The following is a 12,560-nucleotide window of genomic DNA, read 5'->3' on the forward strand; positions in this document are numbered from 1 at the left end:
CCTTCTGAGAAGGCTGAGTGCCTCATGGCCCGATGGAGTCAGAATTTCAGTCAATCATTTTTTTTAAGTTTTATTGCTATTATAAAGGTTACCGTTACGTAAGTCAGGTAGAGAGTGCGTTGCTTTTGGGACAATGTCACTGCTACCCTCGCTCTCTCCCTGTTTTTCCTTCCCATCCCCACCCATAAGTCGTACACATCATTTTCAACATAGTGTCCAGTGAGAACCACTGCTGCATTTGCCTACCCTTTGTCCCTCCATTTTGGTGCCCCCTCCTTCCCCTCCTAAAGACAGGTAAATGAACCAACAGAACAAAAAGCAAAGAAAACAAAAACAGCAAAAAGAAAAAATACCCTCTTGTTTTTGTTGCCTGGAGTTCATTTTGATCCATATATTATTTTGTATGGTTGGAGGCGCATGGCGTTGTTCCTTTCTATTCCTTTCCTATGACCACATTGGATCCTTGTGAGCAGTGGGCGTGTAATAAATGCTTCCCCAAAACACACACTTCACAATTACAGCCTCTGGACCTTGCTGTGTGCTTCCCCAAATGGTCACGCCTATTGTGAGATTCAATCCTAGGCAGTTTTCCAGTTTGGGCCTATTTGGTAAGATTTGGAGTGCACGTTGTGTGTTCTTCAACAATTACATTCGTGTAGATCTTGCACATCCTTAGAAACCCTAAGGAAAAGCAGGGAGGAAAAGCACTCTGATGCCAAAGTCCCCTCGGCCCCTCTGAGCTCTGTTCTTCATCTGTGCTAGATCAGGTACCGGGGTCCACATTATCCATTTGAATCCCTACTTTATGAGACAAAGCATGAGATGTGCTTCTCGTGGAAAACGCGAGGTGGGGAGGTGAGCTTTCCTCTTCCTTGCTATCCCTCCTATGGATGGGAATACCCCACCGCAACTGTTAAAATGCAGTCCCATAAATAAATAAATGCAAGTCCAACACACAACTAACCGCTCTTCCTCCGAAGGTGGTTTCAACATGTAATCTGAGACCATCAACCTGGTTCTTCCCTTCACACTGATTACATCAATATTGCCTGAATAAAGAAATAAATATCCTTTTATGATCCTTCACAGTACAATAAATATTTGTTGAAATATAAAAAAAAGATTTGAAATTGAGCTTTGTAGATTTTCTTCATAATAGGGCATATTAAATAGGACAGCATATTATGTACACTAATAATTATACAAATAAAGTATTTCTGTAACTTAAGTGAATTATTTGAAAGAGAAAGGAAAGAATAATAGGAAGAGCCTAGGTGATGTGTCGAGGTGGAACCTGGCTGTGTACAAGAAAAGTTGCATATGCATTCTCTGAAGTGATTTTGATGACCAGAATGCATATCTGGACATTTCCTGTCAAATTTAATATAATTGTATCACCGATAAAAATCCTGGAAATAAGTAGAGCAACAGAAATGGGTCTCATACTTCTTCTATAGATTAGACATGAAAGTACAAGTACTCTTGATTCTCACTTAAAAAGAGATTTCTAAAACATGTCAATTTTGAGACATCTTTCCTTACACATTATCTCCTCTTAATTTTTCTTAATATCTTCTTTTTGTTGTTGTTGTGAACGGCGAGTCTAATTTGCTTGAAGTTTTAAGTTACAAACCAAAGAACATCCTGTGGTGGGAAGCATGAAGGTTAAGTCAATGGAAACTCCACGTTAGTTCCTGTTTTCAAGCAGCTTCTTCTATAAACTCAAAGCCACTCTAACTCACCGGACCTGCGCCTATTCAAGTCGGATTACACTTAGTACAGAGATGGGATGACTTGAGTCCCGAGCCAGGGAGCAGGGAGCTGAAGAAGTAAACTCCATAAGGGCCCAACCCGGGGCCACGTGGACCCAGGAACGTTGCAAAGAGGCCTGTGACTCTTTGTGAGCAGGCAGTCCTTGCATGTCCACAGATGAACCGTCATCTAAGAAACATGCAAAGTGACAGGAAAAGAGTGCCATCAAATGGCTAAAATTGTCTTCTACCTTTTGACCTGGTCTTTGTTGTTGTGGTTGTTGTTGTTACTCACTGTCCCACTTCCTAAGATACAGAGACCTTCGGGAGGCAACTCAAGACCCCCATAGTGCCCTTCAGGGACACCCACCTGCGCATTCACTGTGGCCCGTTCAGTGCCCTTGCTTCTTCCAGCCAACCGCTGGTCCGGAGGCCCAGGCCAAGGCCTGAGCATGCCATCGTCCCTCCCTTGTGACAGGGAGATGGGCAGGACTGCAGCTGCCGCTGTCTGGGATGCATGAGGAACTGAATCTGGAGTCGAGGGGATGTCCGCTCCTGGCAGGCAGCCTGCCACTGGCCACCACTGGCCACCGCGGTGCCTTATCTGAGACACCCAGGGTGCAGAATCCCAACCGCCATGCTCTGTGTGAACTGCACTGTCTCACCCAACACTCGCCATGAAGCTCATGCTCCAAATAAAATGATTAAGCATTACAGTACATTCACTAAGGAGATTTGAGCTCACTGGAGGGTGGGCGAGTGACTGTGCACATCTGTCACAGGCCCACGAAGCTGGCCCTGATCCCAGCTGCATAAAAACAATATATGTAAAGACTCAAAATCCTTCATTTCAATTCCTCCATTCTCCAAGAACACATGTATTAACTTCTGAAGCTGAAATGTTTGCAAATGAAAGGGGGGAAAAACAGGAAAAATATCAGCACAAATCTTGTTTTAGGAAGGAGGGGCTCACTAAGAATTAATCAACTTGGAAATGTTTACAGAAAAGTTGGACAAAAGAATAGAGACTGGTGGGTGTCATAGCAGTGACAGCAGCCAGCCACTCCACTGAGTTTTCACCTTATGAATATTGTTACAAGTTATCCAACTCAAGCACACGGCAAGGCAGATGCCCAATATTATATCTTGCATTTAAGGATAAAGAAAACTGAGACTTGAACATTTTCAGCCATCTCTCCTAAGTCCTCAACTGGGGAAGTCTCTCTAATTTCCTCACCACATTTTGTAAAAGGATGTTGTAATTGTAACTTTGTCTGTGACATTGTATCTCACACACACAGAAATTCAGAGCCAATTAGGCACACTGTCTGTTCCTCCTTTATTTCCCCTGAAACATTTATATGAATAAGAAAAAAGTGCGCAAGGTCAGCGTTCACATCTGCTGAGTCCTTGCGGGGCCTCCTGCAATCTGCTGTAAGTTCAAACTATTTTTTATTTAAGAATGACACTAGAGTTACATCTGCACTGGTCCTTGTTTTCTCTCCTAGAAAACTGACGCTGGAAAAGTTCACAGAAAGTAGCTCCTCCACCTAAATGACTGTGCAGAACCGTGCATTCCCCCCAAGTTCTCCCATTCCTAGACCAGTCTTCATGGCAGTAGACTGCCAGACAGACACTCCAGAATCCAAGCCTTTATGGATGCCAAGGTTATTATCTGTGATAGCTGCCCTTGATCCTGGGAAATGGAGAGTATAATAATGTTTTATTGATTCACTCCACTGACCAAGAGCGTACCCCATTACTCTCTAATATAAATGAGCCTCTTTTGTCCTTCTAAACGAATGTTGAGGTCGCTGCCACCACCGCTGCCACCACCTGTGCTTCCAGCCGCGCCAGGGTTTGAGGGCATGAGGCTGGGGGGGGGGGAGGGGCGAGGGGAGGGTTGCAGAGCAGGCCTGCTGCCATGTTGGGTCTGAGCGGGTGAAGGAGGGAGCAGGTGAGCAAGCTAGCCTAAGAGTAGTGTGAGGGAGCGGCCTTAGCGGCTTGGGAGCTGCCTGTCTAAGGAGCAGCCTGGAGCAGAGGCAGTGGGAAGGCTGCGGTGGAGGGCGCCATGAGCGGGGGCACTCCTTATCCATAGCAAGATCAGCTTCATCTCGAAGGAGGAGATCCGCTGTGAGGGCATCCTCTACACTATCGACACCAAGAACTTCACCGTAGCCCTCGCCAATGTTCGATCCTTTGGTACAGAAGCCAGACCAACAGATCGTCCAATACCACCTCGAGATGAAGTCTTTGAATACATCACATTCCGTGGGAGTGATATTAAAGACCTCACTGTCTGTGAGCCACCCAAACCACAATGTTCTTTGCCTCAGGACCCAGCCATTGTTCAGTCCTCACTAGGGTCCTCATCATCTTCATTCCAGTCAGTGAGTTCCTATAGACCGTTTGGCAGGATACCAACATACAGTTAGTTCAGCCCAAGTACATAGGTTGGGCAGCAGTTTGGTGCAGTTGGTGTTGCTGGAAACTCCTTGACATCTTTTGGAACAGAAACATCAAACAGCGGTACCTTGTCCCAAAGTAGTTGGTTCTACTTTTACACAAGATACAAGATCTATTAAAACCCAGTTATCTCAAGGTCGTTCAAGCCCTCAGTTAGACCCTTTGAGAAAAAGTCCAACCATGGAACAAGCAGTACAGACCGCCTCGACCCACTTACCTACTGTTGGGAGAAGGAGCCCTGTATCAACCAGGCCTTTGCCATCTACCAGCCAAAAAGCAATAGAGAATCAAGAGCACAGGCGAGCTAAAGTACACAAAGTGTCAAGGCCAGAAAATGAGCAACTCAAAAATGACAGCAAGAGACAAGTAGTTCCAAGTGCTCCTTCAGCTCCAAGAAGAGGGCGTGGGGGTCACCAGGGTAGCAGGGGAAGATTTGGCATTCGACAAGACAGTCCGATGAAATTTGAGAAAGACTTTGACTTTGAAAGTGCAAATGCACAATTTAACAAGGAGGAGATTGACAGAGAGTTTCATAATAAACTGAAATTAAAAGAAGATAAACTTGAGAAACAAGAGAAACCTGTAAATGGGGAAGATAAAGGAGACTCAGGAGTGGATACCCAAAACAGTGAAGGAAATGCTGGTGAAGAAGACCCGCTTAGACCTAACTGCTATTATGACAAAACTAAATCCTTCTTTGATAATATTTCTTGTGATGATAATAGAGAAAGGAGACCAACCTGGGCTGAAGACAGGAGATTAAATGCTGAGACATTTGGAATCCGACTTCGTCCAAACCGTGGCCGTGGGGGCTACAGAGGCAGAGGAGGTATTGGTTTTCGTGGTGGCAGAGGACATGGTGGATGCAGAGGAGGAACTTTTACTGCCCCTCGAGGATTTCGTGGTGGATTCAGAGGGAGAGGGGGCAGAGAGTTTGCAGATTTTGATTATAGGAAAGACAACAAAGTTGCTGCAGAGTCTGAAAACAAGTCTTTGAAAATCGGTGCATTTCTAGCTCTTCATGGTCCTGAAAATTGGTTTCTGTCTTTGTGGAGAATGAAGAAGTGAATTTGCTGTAAATTTGCCACCAGCAATGGGTTTTGTTTATTTTCTGCTTAATTTCAAAGATGAAATGCAGTTACTTTTCGGGGGAGGGTGGGGACAGAGGGGTGGGCAGCTCATCTTTTAAAAAATGAGCATTAAATATATTTGAAACAGCAAAACGTTAAGTAACTTTTTGAATAGTTAAAGTAAAGCTGTACTTCAGTGGGACTTACTACTTTTTGTTTAGTTCTTTTCATCACTGAAAGGATTTTTCTTATCACTGAATTGTATAGCTGTATAAAAAGCAACTAATTTTTTAAAGAATAAACATTTGGGGCTGGGGATTTGGCCTAGTGGGAAGAGTGCTTGCCTTGTATACATGAGGCCCTGGGTTCGATTCCCCGGAACCACATATACAGAAAACGGCCAGAAGTGGCACTGTGGCTCAAGTGGCAGAGTGCTAGCCTTGAGCAAAAAGAAGCCAGGGACAGTGCTCAGGCCCTGAGTCCGAAATCGATGAGCTGAGGAGCAAGGTCATGGTGGCTCTTCTTTCTCTGAGCTTTTCAGGCTATGGTTTATTTTATTTCTTTTTTTAATGTTTGGAACATAAATGAAGATTTGATACGTTCTTCCATTATCTAAAAAGGTTCCTGCTCTGTGTCAGAACTTTTGGTAACAAATGGTATACCACAGGATTTGTCTGAATAATAGATATTTTCAGAATATGAATGTAAATAATCATAGATAAGAATGTACTGGCTGTATTTTCAAATAAATAATCCTCCCCTCCTCTTTTTTCTTTTAACACATAAAAACTAGGCATCAACCTGTTCTTGGACAAAAAGAAAAAATGTTGCATCTGTTTTCAAAAGTCTCCCTTCAAATATGGTCCCAAGCAGGACGATGCTGTGTCTAATTCTCGCTCTGTTCTTCATTTTGGCTCAGATGCCATCAGGTAAGTGAGAATGGATGGGGATCTGATGGGGTCAGGTCATAGTGCCCATGGTTCTTCTATTCATCAACCTAAAATTAGCAGTACTGGTCAGCCAAACACAGTATTTCTGAGAATTCCTCAGACCTGGAGTGACATTTTCTAATAGACAACAAGTGCACGTCGTATTTTTTCCTTCCTTTTGTTTGTAACTTGGTCTTACAAATTGCCAAGAGAGCTGATCTTGAGAAACAGAATTAAGACTGAGGCATTGTCATATGCAGCCTCTAATATTGTTCATATGCCATTTTCTTGCATTGGTATTCTTTCCTAAAATCTGCTGTGCTATGAATTTTAGGATGTGCGGCTGGACTTGAGTATTCCCAGTCATTTCCAGGAGGTGAGTTCCATTGGTTAAATGTATTTTCTTCTTGGGATCCTTGCCCATGCTATGTATGTCTGGTGACACAAAGAAGGAAAGCAGTAGTGGAAACAAAATGGACTGAAACACAGCCCACTAACACCCGTCCTCTCTTCCTCTCACAGACGGAATCGTATTTGGATTTTTCCATTTACATAGAAATATGTTTGTCATGGGCACATAATCCTGGCATCGGGACTGGACTCCATTGGATTTCCCCATTTGATTACAGCCCACAGCTTCAGGCTCCCTGTGTGCCAGCTAATCAGAGAGGCCACAGGACATGTGAGCATATCTGATTCTCACAATCTCAATCTGATGTGGCCCATCAGGGCTGCTTGCCTATGGTTCACACAGAATCCTCTGAAGGCATGAAGATAGTTCAAGGAGAACTCATTATTACAGAAAAACGATTCATAATGAGTAGCTACAGCCTCCCCGCCCCTCCCTGTTTTTTTGGCCAGTCTTGGGGTTTGAACTCTGGGCCTAGGTATTTTCTCTGGGCTCCTTTTTTTGTTCAAGGATAGCACTCTACCACTGGAGCCACAGCTCCACTTCAGGCTTTTTCTGTGATTAATTGGAGATAAGAGTCTCACATACTTTCTACTCCTGGTTGGTCCTCAGACCTCAACCTCTGGAGTAGGTGGGAATACAGGCATCAGCCACAAACTTTACTTTGTGGAGTTCTCTTTTACAGGAGGAGAGCACTTTGTAGACAGAATGGAAGCAAATATTCTTGGGTAACTGCAAATATTCTTGGACATATTACAAATACTCCTAATAAATTTCCATCAGTGTTCCAGTTACTCTTGTATGTGTAAAATGCACCTTGTCATTTAACCTTCGAAACACCATTATAGGTAGGTGCTGTTATAATCTGAATGTCATATGCCACTTATTTTGACCAGTAAACAAATTTAAAAATATAGAAGAGTATTTATAGAATGTCCTTGGACAAATAAGCAAGTTGAGACAAATGATTTACTGAGAATGTGCTTATTACTAGGTCCAAACAGGAATTGGGTCTAAAATTCTTAATGATATTTCCAAGAATCTGTTCAATGTTACATGATATCCCTCTTATTTTAGTCTAGCAAGCATCCTGTCATGTCTAGTAGGTATTTTTGTACTCCTGTAGTTTGTCTACCTGGAACATAGACTTTTGGCCTATGCGTGAACGAAATAGAGAGCACTAATTGAGACTACTCCTGCTTATAATTCTACCCAAATGTATACTGCAAAGGCAAGGCAATATTTAAAAAAAAACTCTGGACTTCTGTGATATTTCCATGCATGTATATAATTTTGTTAGATCAAATTTAACCTTACTATTACTTTCTCCCCTCACCACCCTCTTAAGACAATGTAATAATTTAATGGGTTTCGTTATTCTAGTTTCATCCATGTGTATGAAGTACTTCGTACAATCAACATACGCTAATCCAAAACAGAGAAGAAAAATCTGGATTGGTTCTTGAACCTACTTGCACATCCAAGCCCTTTCTGTTCTTTTTATTTCCACATGTTCCCCCTCCACAACAGACTGCCCGCAAAGTTATCTCAGCCACTTCTTCTTGGCCCAGGTGAGTTTGCTGTATGTGAGACTTGCAGACTTGGTTGGGCTAAATGCAGGAAGTCATGCATAGAGGACAAGACAGTGGCTGGAAATTGCAAATTGAACATTTCCTGTTGCTGACGGATGATCTGATTTATTGGGCTGTCCCTCTTCTGGCCCAAGAGCTGGGGCTGGACAGATCTCCAAGGAAGAACAAGAGAAGACAAGAGATCTGCTTCACAGATCACATGTGGAGTTTCTGGATCGACCTAATTTCATTCTCTGCTTGTGTTTCTTTCTTTGTCTACTTTTGGTTTTATGATATCGCTTAAAAAATCAAGACATAAGTAAATACCTAATGACAATTTAGTCAGGGACTGCTGTATATTTGTAGAGCATTTTATAATTTATTCTTTTGTAATACTTTTCTCGTATGTCTCAAGGTTGTCTATGAGGGTAGGTATTATTATCTCCATTTCTATTGAAAGACATTGAGACTGAGGAGGTTGCTATTTACTTAGAACCACAGTGTATAGCCAAAGAATGATGTGCACACTACTGTCATTTTCTCTGTATCTATCTGCATGTACTAATTCTTGTAGAATGAAGATAGAGACAGCAGTGGCATCACCTCTATGTCACTGGATTTAAAAATGTTATGGGGGCTGGGGATATGGCCTAGCAGCAAGAGTGCTTGACTCATATATCTGAAGCCCTGGGTTCAATTCTCCCGCACCACATATGCAGAAAACAGCCAGAAGTGGTGCTGTGGCTTAAGTGGTAGAGTGCTAGCCTTGAGCAAAAGGAAGCCAGGGACAGTGCTCAGGCCCTGAGTCCAAGCCTGAGGACTGGCAAATAAATAAATAAATAAAATGTTACAGGACACAGAAAATTCCTTTAATCTACTTGATTTCTCTTACAGTAATATATGGCTATTTATTGATTCCAGTATTCATAGTATGTCTAATGAACAACCCTATGCATTCAGTTAATGTCTGTGACACTGATTTTACATTTTTCCTCTTCCTTTTAAAGATAATGCCTAGGTAGCAATTTAAAATACCTGTCACTGAATGTGAACAAATGATTGTGTTACCTTTGCTATTTGAAGGAATATTGTTTCACTTCTCATAATTAAGGTAAACATGGTGTGTCAGAGAACTCAAACGTGATCTCTCAGTTTTAACATCATTTATCTTTTATGTTTCCCAATTTGTTTGTTTTGTTTTTTGGGGGAGAGGGTCATGGGGCCTGAGTTATGGGCCTGGGCACTGTCCCTGAGCTCTTTAGCTCAAGGCTAGTGCTCTACCACTTGAACCACAGTGCCACTTCTGGGTGTTTTATTTTCTGGTGGTTACTTGGAGATAAGAGTCTCACAGACTTTCCTTCCCAGGCTGGCTTTGAACTGTGATCCTCAGATCTCAGCTAGGATTGGTGTCAGCCACCAGTGCCCAGCCCAATTCATCTCTTGCTATTTCACTTTGGAAAACAATTGTTTCCCAGGGAGGATTGTACCTGAATCTGTTTTGGGAAGTAAAACAAAAAGCATGAACTACCATTTTATTTATCCTAGTTTTGTAGGCAGGAAAGTCTACAGTCAAGGCACCTGCAGATCTGGTGTCCACTGGAGATTTCACCGCGCATCAGTGAGACATGGTCCTGTCTCTTGTGTCCTGACTTAGTAGCCTTGTTATTCCACTTTTCTCCAAGTAATTTGCCATGCTTCTCGAGTTCCGGATGGCAGTCAATAAAATGTCTTATGGTAAAGTGGTTAAACGGGAGAAAGGACAGACTCAGGGTATGTCTCTTGGGGGTCCCATCATCGCCCGCAGGAGTCAACTCCCACAAGAACTGCCACTTACAAGCACATTTCCTATCTTCTTAAGAATCCAGCCATAACTGTCGACACAGATTCCTCATGGCTCTCAATTTTCATCTTCACTTTTTAATCAGCTGTTTAGATTATTCTTGTGGAACTAATGTGGGAACTCTTCACTACTGGTCTCTAATTCAACTTTTAAGTTGAGTCTATTATTAGACCTATTTATAGGCAATCAACTGCTTTTCAAGACATATCTAAAATGTAACTCTCATGCAACCTAGACTATTCCTTTCATTTATGTACCTCAGGGAAGTGAGAACCTGATCTTAGGTGTTCATAGCTGTGAAATTACCTGCTTGTGGATGTTTGTCCTGCCCAGGTCTCCACAGAAAGGATAATGCTGCTGGCTGAGGAGCATTGTGAAGCTGGGATATCTTCTATTCATTCCAACTATTACTCTACTTGGTGTTGTTTTTTTAAAATTATTATTGTTAAAGATTCCCTTATAGGCATCTCCTGTGTGTGTCACAGAGTCATTCAGACATGAAGGTCATGGTTTGTTGTGGTACTGTCTTACCTCCTGCCACATCTAGAGTCAGAGGGTTACAGATGGAGCAGTTCCTCCTGTGGATGTTCATTTCATCACACACTGGCCCTCCCTGACTCTCACTTTCCTCCCTCTTTTCCTTCTAAGTCTTTCCCATCTACTGCCCTCTTCTTTTCTATGAAGCTCCCAGAGATACTGTTTTATGTATACACACACACACACACACACACACACACACACACACACACACACACGAGAATATATACTCATTTCTCATTACTTGAAAATTCATCTCTGTTGGTTTCAACAGTGTGTAAAGCAATTTTTATATTCTTTACAAAACCTAAGAGATCTACCCTAAATTCACCATTTATCCCAAAGATTAAAATTCAGGATACAGGAAAGCCACTTGCACATTGCTGCATTATTCACAATATGGTGAAAGGTATGAAAACAGCTGAGATGCCCTTCCAGGAAAGAATGGATCAAGAAACCATGTTCTCTGGTGTGGTAGATCATACCTGTAATCCTAGTAATTCAGGAGGCAAAGATCTGAGGATCACAGTTCAGAGCCCGCCCAAATAGAAAAGTCTGTGACACTCTTATGGGGAAGTTAGATCCAATTGATAAATATTTGTGTAAACATATACAAGGTCATCTGCACATGAACACCAGCCTATGAACTGAAGTATGGTGTATCCAGGGGAGAAGTCAAATGGCATAACCCTTCGGAACAACTAACTTATATTCTAACCAATTCAATACCAGGAAGCTGGTTCTTCAAGTATGTGCATTGGGAGGCCAAGGAGGGGGGTAAACGAATGAAGAGAAGAAGCAGGGAGAATTCAGCCATGATATTCAATGCACACACTATGAAACTAGGAAAATGGAATGGAGGGGTGAGGTTGGGCTTTACAGGGGAGAATGAAGAGAGCGGTGATATCAATCAAGATATAATGCACTCATGAACTGACATATTGACTTGTAAGCCCTTTGTACAAGTACTTGCAGATAATAAACTTCTAATTACAAAACAACAATGACAACAAAAGAAAAAGAATGGAAACAAAACGTCGTTGGAAATGTGTGCTTTGATTGTGATTTGGCTTTTTCTTTCCAAGAAGGAAGTAAAGGGGCTGGGAATATGGCCTAGTGGCAAGAGTGCTTGCCTCCTACACATGAAGCTCTGGGTTTAATTCCCCAGCACCACATATATGGAAAACAGCAAGAAGGGGCGCTGTGGCTCAGGTGGCAGAGTGCTAGCCTTGAGTGGGAAGAAGCCAGGGACGGTGCTCAGGCCCTGAGTCCAAGGCCCAGGACTGGCAAAAAAAAAAAAACAAAAAAACAGAAACCAGGGGCTGGGGTTATGGCCTAGTGGCAAGAGTGCCTGCCTCATATACATGAGGCCCTGGGTTTGATTCCCCAGCACCACATATACAGAAAATGGCCAGAAGTGGCACTGTGGTTCAAGTGGCAGAGTGCTAGCCTTGAGCAAAAAGAAGCCAGGGACAGTGCTTAGGCCCTGAGTGCAAGGCCCAGGACTGACCAAAAAAAAAAAAAAAAACCAGAAACCAAGAAGGAAGTAAAGGAAACACTCTTGTGTGGAGTTTTAGGAAATGGCTTTCCAGAAGGCTTCTTGGAAAATTCAACATACAGTGCTTATGTCCAACTCACCACAAAAGTATCCACAGGAGAATGCTATTGCTAGAATCTCCCTGATCATAAGTAAAGAAACCTCCAATTAGATGCTTCAAATATAGGAAAACATGGGCTTATAATGTGATCCATAAAATATCATCGCTTTGCATCAACTTTGAACACATAAAAAATTTCCTTCAGTGAAAGAACTGGTGGTGAGTTTCTCGAGAGAGCTTTCAACAGTAAATCAAATAGCATCGCCTGTTGCAAAGCACAGGTGTAAGAAATAAATGGGAAAACAATTATGGGAGGCAAATTGCTTGTCTCTATGGAGTTCATTATTTATGTGAGAAACTTCATCTTTATGTATTGCAATATTTACGTA

General features: G+C 42.4%; 1 pseudogene across 1 annotated transcript; it reads left to right on the forward strand.

Moving 5' to 3' along the window:
- Window positions 1-3,822: 3,822 nt before the first annotated feature.
- On the forward strand, window positions 3,823-5,308 carry LOC125364576 (annotated as a pseudogene). The gene has a single exon (XR_007213535.1). The product of XR_007213535.1 is annotated as a protein LSM14 homolog A-like (transcript).
- The last annotated feature ends 7,252 nt before the right edge of the window (window positions 5,309-12,560 follow it).

This window comes from Perognathus longimembris, chromosome 16, assembly GCF_023159225.1.
Source record: "Perognathus longimembris pacificus isolate PPM17 chromosome 16, ASM2315922v1, whole genome shotgun sequence".
Lineage (NCBI taxonomy): Eukaryota > Metazoa > Chordata > Mammalia > Rodentia > Heteromyidae > Perognathus > Perognathus longimembris.